Below are 9,922 nucleotides of genomic sequence, written 5' to 3'. Positions count from 1 at the left end.
GGTGGGTGAACAAATTATTGTCCACCAATTGATAGAAAAGTGCATAGTTATGAGAATATTTACGCATGATCATGTATATAGGCATCATGTCCGTGACAAGTAGACTGAAATGATTCTGCATCTACTACTATTACTCCACACATCGACCGCATCCAGCATGCATCTAGAGTATTAAGTTCATAAGAACAGAGTAACGCATTAAGAAAGATGACATGATGTAGAGGGATAAACTCAAGAAATATGATATAAACCCCATCTTTTTATCCTTGATGGCAACAATACAATACGTGCCTTGCTACCCCTGTTGTCACTGGGAAAGGACACCGCAAGATTGAACCCAAAGCTAAGCACTTCTCCCATTGCAAGAAAGATCAATCTAGTAGGCCAAACCAAACTAATAATTCGAAGAGACTTGCAAAGATAACCAATCATACATAAAAGAATTCAGAAGAGATTCAAATATTTCTCATAGATAAACTTGATCTTAAACCCACAATTCATCAGATCTCCACAAACACACTGCAAAAAGAGTTACATCGAATAGATCTCCAAGAAGATCGAGGAGAAATTTGTATTGAGATTCTAAGAGAGAGAAGAAGCCATCTAGCTAATAACTATGGACCCAAAGGTGTGTGTTAAGCTACTCACAACTCATCGGAGAGGCTATGGTGTTGATGTAGAAGCCCTCCATGGTCGATTCCCCCTCCGGCGAAGCGCCGGCGAAGGCTCCAAGATGGGATCTCGTGGATACAGAAGGTTGCGGCGGTGGAAATAGGTTTTCGTAGTGCTCCTGGATGTTTTCAGGGTATGGTGGTATATATAGGCGAAAGAAGTCGGTCAGGGAAGCCACGAGGGGCCCACGAGGGTGGGGGGCACGCCCTTCCCCGTAGGGCGCTCCTGGCACCCTCGTGACCGCCTCGGTTGCTTCTTGACGTCCACTCCAAGTCTCCTGGGTTGTGTTTGTTCCAAAAAGATCGCTCCCGAAGGTTTCATTCCATTTGGACTCCGTTTGATATTCATTTTCTTCAAAACACTAAAATAGGCAAAAAAACAGTAATTTGGGCTGGGCCTCCGGTTAGTAGGTTCATCCCAAAAATGATATAAAAGTGTAAGTAAAGCCCATAAACATCCAAAACGGGTAATATAATAGCATGGAACAATAAAAAATTATAGATACGTTGGAGATGTATCATCTCCGAAGGTGTTTGTTGGGTTGGCATATATCGAGATTAGAATTTGTCACTCCGTGTTTCGGAGAGGTCTCTCTGGGCCCTCTTGGTAATACTCATCACTATAAGCCTTGCATGCATTGTGACTAATGAGTTAGTTGCGGGATGAAGTATTGCGGAATGAGTAAAGGGACTTGCCGGTAACGAGATTGAACTAGGTATTGAGATACCGATGATCGAATCTCGGGAAACTAACATACCGATGACAAAGGGAACAACGTATGTTGTTATGCGGTTTGACCGATAAAGATCTTCATAGAATATGTAGTAACCAATATGAGCATCCACGTTCCGCTATTGGTTATTGACCGGAAGTGACTCTCGGTCATGTCTACATAGTTCTCGAATCAATAGGGTCCGCACGCTTAACATTCGATGACGATTGGTATTATGAGTTTATGTGTTTTGATGTACCGAAGGTAGTTCGGAGTCCCGGATGTGATCACGGACATCACGAGGAGTCTCGAAATGGTTGAGACATGAAGATTGATATATTGTAAGGTTATGTTTGGACACCGGAATAGTTTCGGATGAGTTCGGGCATTTACCGGAGTATCGGGAGGTTACCGAAACCCCCCGGGGGGGTATATGGGCCTTCAGGGGACTTAGTGGAAATAGAGGGCAGCAAGGGAGTTGTGAGGCTCCCCCCCCCCCTAGGCCCAAACCGAATTAGTTTAGGGCTTTCGGGGCCGGACCCCTCTTTCCTTCTCCCCTCCTCCTCTTTCCTTCCCCTCCTAGTTGGACTAGGAAAGGGGGAAACCTACTCCTAGTAGGAGTAGAAATCCCCCCTTGGGGTGCACCACATGAGGCCGGCCGGCCCCCTCCTCCACTCCTTTATATACGGGGGAGGGGGGCACCCCATAGACACACAAGTTGATCAAGTTGATCTTTTAGCCGTGTGCGGTGCCCCCCTCCACAGATTTCCACCTCGGTCATATCATCGTAGTGCTTAGGAGAAGCCCTACGCCGGTAACTTCATCATCATTGTCACCATGCCATCGTGCTGACGGAACTCTCCCTCGGCCTCAGATGGATCTAGAGTTCGAGGGACGTCACCGAGCTGAACATGTGTAGATCGCGGAGGTGTCGTGCGTTCGGTACTTGATCGCTTGGATCGCGAAGACATTCGACTACATCAACCGCGTTACATAACGCTTCCGCTTTTGGTCTACGAGGGTACGTAGAAAACACTCTCCCCTCTCGTTGCTATGCCTCACCTAGATAGATCTTGCATGATCGTAGGAAAAATTTTGAAATCACCGTGTTCCCCAACACTAACTTGGTGGTGGTTCGCTATGGCGGCAACAGCGGAGGTGATTACCGTTGATGGCGGCAGAGACCTGCGACGACGGCGCACAGGTGGAAACGGCGAAGATCCGGAGACCAAGAGCGGCAGCAATGGGGAGGCGCGGGCTCGAGTGTTTGAAGGAATTTCCAAACGTCGGGCCGCGGTATATATACCCATTAGTTGTCAGTTGCATCGAGTGCAACGGTTCAGTGACACCGAGATGCAAAACTGCTAGCAGTTGTTGTAACTCGTTGAGACCAATTGTTCTAATCGGTGGCACCGAGGTGAAAACCTAGATCAACATAGTGGTTTTGGTGGGACCGAATATGAATGAGTTTGTCTGACCAAAATTCACTAAGAGGTTTTGGAAGTCAGTCCTTGACGGATCGGTGACTCCGAGTGCTCCTGACCCTGAGGGTCTAAAAACAACTTGTTCAAACTTTTGTGATATAGCATGAAAAGAGTTTGAGACAAGAAGAGATAGATAGCCAGAGAGAGTACTTAGGCATTCTTCTCCATCCATTTGGCTAATAAAAACCAAATAATCAAAACTACAAAAGGATGTTCTCGAATGGGGAAAATTATGCATCCAACATGCTCACACAATAAGATAGCAAATGAAACATGTGACTAAGCATGCACAAACACTCTAGCATCTCAAGCAATTGGCGATGACTAGTTCATCTATATATGAGTATATTGACTTAGGAGTCAAATGAGAACATTTGATCATAGGTCATACTCATCGTTTAAGAACAAGTGGGGTTACCACTTTTACATAAAGCATTAATGCGTTCACACCATTAGAGTTACTTTAGCTCAATTCTTAGAGCAAAGCTCCCCTAGATGTGATATCCCCCTAAGAGGGATGAACTAACCTTGGGTTTTGTCGATGATGACTTCATGTAGATAGTGAAGATGTGGATGCTCAAAGTTTATGTAGAACATTTGGAGCAATCCATTGGAGTGTTGCACTTTCAATATCTACATGGGTTAGTCCCACAAGGAACTTGCAAGGATATCCATAGACATAGATTGAAACACACATATAATGATGTCTATGAAAGCATTAGGTTACCTTGTCCCTTATCTTACCAACAAGAGGGTTTGTGACTCCATGAACTAGTGCAAGATATGAAAGTTGATTGCACATGTCCTTTCCAAAATGAATATGAGTGAAGTATGTTGGTGGAGTCACCCTTGAGAACTCTCTAGTTCTTGTTCTTTGGGATCCACCTCAACTTTATGGGAATCCTTGGAGTTGTAGTCGTACTTGATGAAGTAGAACTTGACGTAGTCTTGGGAAACCACTTGACCATGGCCTTAGGAGCTTCTTCAAATGAATCAATCTCTTCTTGAAGCTTGTCCTTGCCCTTTAGCTTGCGGTCTTGTGGTGGAAGATCATCTTGAGCTTGTGTTCCCTTGAAAGAAGTGGGATCATACTTCTCTTGTTGAGGAACAAACTTCATCTTGGGGTATTGATCGTCTTCCCACTCAACTCCATTGGCATGGAACTTCCGTTCAAAACCAACACCTTGATTCTTCCGGTGCCTTCCTTGCTTGCGTACAATTTCCTCAAATTGCTTACTTCCGGCAAGGATCTTGTAAACACCTTTCTCTATAATTCCCTTCAATAAGCTATTTTCTTGCTCAAGTGTAACTTGGCTAAGAGAATCATTAGTGGAATCAAGAGAATTACTAGAAGCAACAATATTTGATTTAACATTGTTATTGTTACTACTAGAAGAAGAATCTTTCTTGCTCTTATTGCTAGATTTTACTTGTGGCATATAAGTAGACAAGAGTAAACGCTTGGCAATTTAAGCAGAGCTCTTCTTTCGAAGATCCTCAATGATAGCTTTTAGAAACTCATGCTCTTCCTCTAAATTTAGCTTCTCAAAGCGTAGCTTCTCATAAGTTATTTGGAGCTCTCTATGATCCTCTAGAGTTGTTTCATGAGCTAACTTAAGAGTGTTTAGTTCTTTAGTTACACGCTCAATCTCCTTCTTATCATTGTCATTCGTTTCATCTTGATTAGCATGATTACTAGAAAGTTCATCATAGTTTTCATCACTAGTGTTATCAACAAGTAAATCATCATCACCTAGCAAATAATCTTCATCACTATTCAAATCAACATACTCGGGGTGTGATACCATAGGTCCTTTAGCCATGAAGCATCTTCCGATCCCTTCATTTGGTGAGTCCAATATGTCGTAGGAGTTGGATGACACAAGTGCAAGAACGGCAACACCTTCATCTTGAGCATATTCGGAGTCGGAGTGATAGCTTCTCTCAGAGTTATTGTCGGAGTTAGAACCGGATACCTATTCATCAACTTGAGCTTGATGTCTTCGTCTTGTGTAGCTCTTTGATGATTTGTCCTTCCTTTCCGAATCATTGCTTCTATGGGAGGGTCTTCATTCATAATGATCATCTCTACTCATTCTCTCTCTTGGTGGTGATTCATCTCATCTACTTCTCCTTTTTGGTGAATCTTCTCTTTTCTTGAAGGGAGCGATACACTCATTGTAGTAGTGTCCCGGTCTTCCACAATTGTAGCAATTACGATCACGACTAGAAGATCTTTTGTCATTGTAGGATCTTTACTTGGAGCTTCTCTCTTTGCTTCTATTCTTGTAGAACTTGTTGAAGTTCTTCACCATTAAGCTCAATTCTTTATTGGAGACTTGCTTCTCACTTGATGTTCTAGGGGCATCACTTGAAGCTTTATAAGCACCACTTGACTTGTTGTGGAGCTCTTCCTTATCCTTGAGTGACATCTCATGAGCAACAATTCTACCAATGACTTTCGTCGGCTTGAGATCTTTGTAGTTGGTCATCATTTGGATTAATTTGCACACGGTATCATATTTTCCATCCAAGGCTCCACTGGTACAGCGATGTGCTATACAAACGGTTTTTAACCCCTTTCTGCGATGGCGCTTGGAATCGTCGCCAGGGTGGTCCTTCTCACATGACCTACAAACCGTCGGGGATAGGCCCTCCTGGCACACTGGCTAGGGAAAAATGAGTTCGTGTGCAATCTCGCAGGGCATGGAAACCCAATTGTTTCCGTTCGTATGTACATCCCACACGGTGAATCCCAGAAAAACATTTCCACTCGTATGTATATCACACACAGTTTTTTGTGTGGAAAAGTTTGTGCAAGGTGGCCTAACGAAAACAGTTCTCTATTGGAAGCCGTGTGTGATTGTTAGTTGATCGAACATGCCTACTTTCTAGAAACCATGCGTGTTGTTTGAGTTCATTGCCCACGATGTTGTCTAAGTAACCGTCTGCAATAGAAAACCCCAATAAGCAGGTAATTAGCCTATTATTGATAATCCATAATATTTCTTATGAAAACACACCAGATAGTTCATATCCGTATAACAGCAACCAGGATTTCATAATCGAATTACAGCAGATAGCTTCGGCACTCAGTTCCGCCATTACACAACAGCACCAAGTTTCACATGCAACATCAAAAACCTTTGGAAAGTAGCATCATACACGGTAAATAGACAGATGAATCTCATCTGGGAAACTGCAGAAGCGGAGGGCAAATCTTGAGCCTTCAGTGATGTTGAATGTCCTTGCAACTTTAGGCCAGTGGCTATGGATAATTGCCCGCCCAACCTTCGTCCTCTTTAGAAAGACTTCAATATTGTACCGTCGGTGTTGAATGAATACCTTCCTCGCCTCTTGACCATGCAGGTGGTTTGAGAGGTAATCATTGGTGAACTGCTTTGTAAAGTACTGAAAACAAAGATACGCAAACAAGGTAAAAGAGTTAGTACCATCCTATAGTTGACTGATGGCGCAAGGGATAAAAACAAGGTAAAAGAGTTAGTACCATCCTATAGTTTACTGATGTCTTGTTCATTGTGCAAACAAAGATCTTGTTGTTATTCTTTGCAAGTTTCTTCATCCTAACAATCTTTCTGAGTTTCTTAACTTGACCGATATTCATGGACATCTCATTTCCCCATATGCAAAATGGGTTGAACAGTGGGTCTAAGCCTCTGATAGTAGGACCTACATGTGCAAGACCAAATTGTAAGAAACCTAAATATTAGAATGATTCCTGCAACTGCACAATATTGTGCTATTAGCCAAAGGACCATGCTTGAACAAACCTCGATGGTAAACCGCAGTGTCTCCCATTGTTTTCCTGCAACACACATAAGGAAGATCTTGATCAGGTTAACTGAGAATTGTCATACTATCTGTAGAATATGTATTGAGTACATCCAAATTCAATTTATTTCACATGCATAACAATACAAAATTGTACCCATAGCAAATGAAAATCAAATTGCAGAACTGAACCAAACAGTTAAATGGACATCAGACCAAATGAACCAAAATAGTTAACTAAGCACGACATTGCAGAATAGAAACATGTACTAGAAGATAAGACAGTTAACAAAACAAAGAATGCTTGAGAACACTACTACAAAATGTAGCAATTGTTGGACCAAATTGTTAACTGAACATTACATTTCAGAGGACCAAAGTGTTAACTGAACATTACATTTCAGGGGACCAAACTGTAAACTGAACATCAAATTGCATATTAACATTACAGAGGGCAAATCACTAGAAGGCATTGGCGGTGGCCTCGAGAAAACAACACGAACTGTATTTTAAAGTAGACAACCGCGTGGCGGTGTCGATGGTGGCCTCGAAGATGAGCTGCTCCTCCAAGATCTAGCGGTCGGCACGCATGGCAGCCATAGCGACCTCGTGTGTGCATGCGGACATGATTTGCTTCTCCACTGCCAGATGCTACTGAGCTCCATGTTATACTGCGTGCAAAATGGCTGTGGGTGGCACTTAATTGGAGGAGGGGGACAGTGATTTTGGCAGAAGGTGTCGTGTCGTCAGACGGGGCATGTGGGACGGGAAAGGAGGAGGATGGTGTGGGTGTGGTGTGGATTACCTGACCATATCGACGAGGCCACGCAGCAGGAAGAAGGGTCAGCGGCGAGGAGGCCGCACAACAAGAAGAAGGGTCACCGACGAGGAGGTGGCACTTCAAGAAGAAGGGTCACCGACGAGGAGGCGGCGCTGCAAGAAGAAGGGTAGCCGGCGAGGAGGCGGCGCTACAAGAAGAAGGGTCACCGGCGAGGAGGTTGAGCTGCCAGTAAGCAGCAGTAAAGGTTTGAACTTGAAAAGCAAGGAGGAACAGTGGAAATGTGGCTTTTGGTGGGAGGGAGGGGGCGGGGAGATAGATATTTCCGCGGTGGCAAAAAAAATCGCTCTGTACCATGAGAAACTGGCACGCAAGTGTGGTTCAAGCAGGGGCGGTGGACTGTAGACGACGAAGCTTCCTGTGTAAGCCAGACAAGACAGTGCACCAAGATATTTTATATCGCATCCCACACGATTCTTTCTAGTAAATTGTTTGTGGTATACCTGATTTTTTTCATTATTTTTTGAAAGACAAAATGGTGTTATGGAGGAAAAGGATGGTGTTTGAATTGCTATAACATTTATGTATAGCGAACATGCAACAACATGAGTGTCGTGTTTAAATTTGGAATTATTCCAGGTTTGTTTGGCATTTTTATGGATTAATTGAGTTTCTCAGCATTTAATGTGCATAATTCAAATTTGAACTACAAGCAAATGCTCAAGTGCCCCAAAGTTTGTTGAAAAATCACATGTGTGTCTTTCGGTGAATTTCTAGGTCCCATGCAAGAAATGAGAATGAAATTCAAACATCTGGGCGTCGTGGCTCGGCCGGAAAGATTGAGAAACTTGGTTTTTTAATTCATGTAAATCCAAAACATGCCTGAAAATCATGAAAGTTGGCATGGTGTCATGACATGGCACCAACATGCTACGGTAAATTTTTTGGCTGAATTGGGACAAGCTTTGGTATAAGCTTCTTGCAAACCGGGGCTTCTCTCAAGAAGGCTCGTGGTTCCGAGAGGGAACGTGTCACCTCCGTGTGTGAAATGACATATGTACACTGCCTTCTCCCGCCTTAATTTTTTTACACAGACAGATTAGACCAAATAGAAGTATCGTGCTAAATTTTGGAATTATTCCGGGTTCGTTTGGCCGTTTTTATACATTAATTGAATTTCTGGGCATTTACTGTGCATAATTCAAATTTGAACTACAAGCACATGCTCCAGTGCACCAAATTTGGTTGAAAAATCATATGTGTGTCCATGGGTGAATTTCTAGGTCACATGCAAGAAATGGGAATGAAATTCAAATATCTGGGCATCGTGGCTCGGCCGGAAAGATTGAGAAACTTGATTTTTTTTAATTCATGTAAATCCAAAACACGCCTGAAAATCATGAAACTTGGCATGGTGTCATGACATGGCACCAACATGCTGCAATAATATGTTTGGCCGAATTGGGACAAGCTTTGGTATAAGCTTCTTGCAAACCGGAGCTTCTCTCAAGAAGGATCGTGGTTCCGAGAGGGAACGTGTCACCTCCGTGTGTGAAACGACATACATACACTACCTTCTCCCGCCTCAATTTGTTTACACGGGCATATTAGACAAAATAGAAGTATCGTGCTAAATTTTGGAATTATTCCAGGTTCGTTTGGCCTTTTTTAAACATTAATTGAATTTCTGGGCATCTAATGTGCATAATTCAAATTTGAACTACAAGCACATGCTCCAGTGCGCCAAAGTTGGTTGAAAAATCACATGTGTGTCCTTGGGTGAATTTCTAGGTCCCATGCAAGAAATGAGAATGAAATTCAAACATCTGGGCGTCGTGGCTCGGCCGGAAAGATTGAGAAACTTTGTTTTTTAATTCCTGTAAATCCAAAACACGCCTGAAAATCATGAAACTTGGCAATGGTGTCATTACATGGCACCAATATGCTGTGGTAATTTTCCTATCCGATTTGAGAAGGTGCACACATTAAAAATTAACAAAGTCATTTTGGAACAAGTGTTGTCACATTACAAATCGGAAACACAACTATTATTGAAACCGTGGGCGTTCTACTTACCAATTATGTTCTGCCACGCGTCCTTTTTTTATTGGCTAGGAGGTGTCGTGCGAGGTAGCTATTTGAGGACGGGAGGCATGCGATTTGACCCCTACATGTGCTCATCGGTAAGAGAGCCCTTTGACCTCTATCTATCGCGCACCTCCCTCCCAACGTCTCCATTAATGGCGCCCAAGCCCTTGTTTCACGGTGCGCACCTCCTTCCATGCTCGCCTCTCCCTGGTGGTAATCTCTCGAACGAGAATCACTCTGGCCATGGCAGATGCAAGAGAACGATGCTGAATGACTTGTTTGCTTTTGTGGATGAGGAGTTGAGGAAGGAATGTGCAGTCATCTTAGCATAGTATAGTATTTATAACCGAGTATTAATACGCTCCTAAGTGGGAAACCGTTTAGATTTTGATCGGT

This window comes from Triticum dicoccoides, chromosome 3B (assembly GCF_002162155.2).
Source record: "Triticum dicoccoides isolate Atlit2015 ecotype Zavitan chromosome 3B, WEW_v2.0, whole genome shotgun sequence".
Classification (NCBI taxonomy): domain Eukaryota; kingdom Viridiplantae; phylum Streptophyta; class Magnoliopsida; order Poales; family Poaceae; genus Triticum; species Triticum dicoccoides.
Note: the sequence above shows the minus strand (reverse complement) of the source record.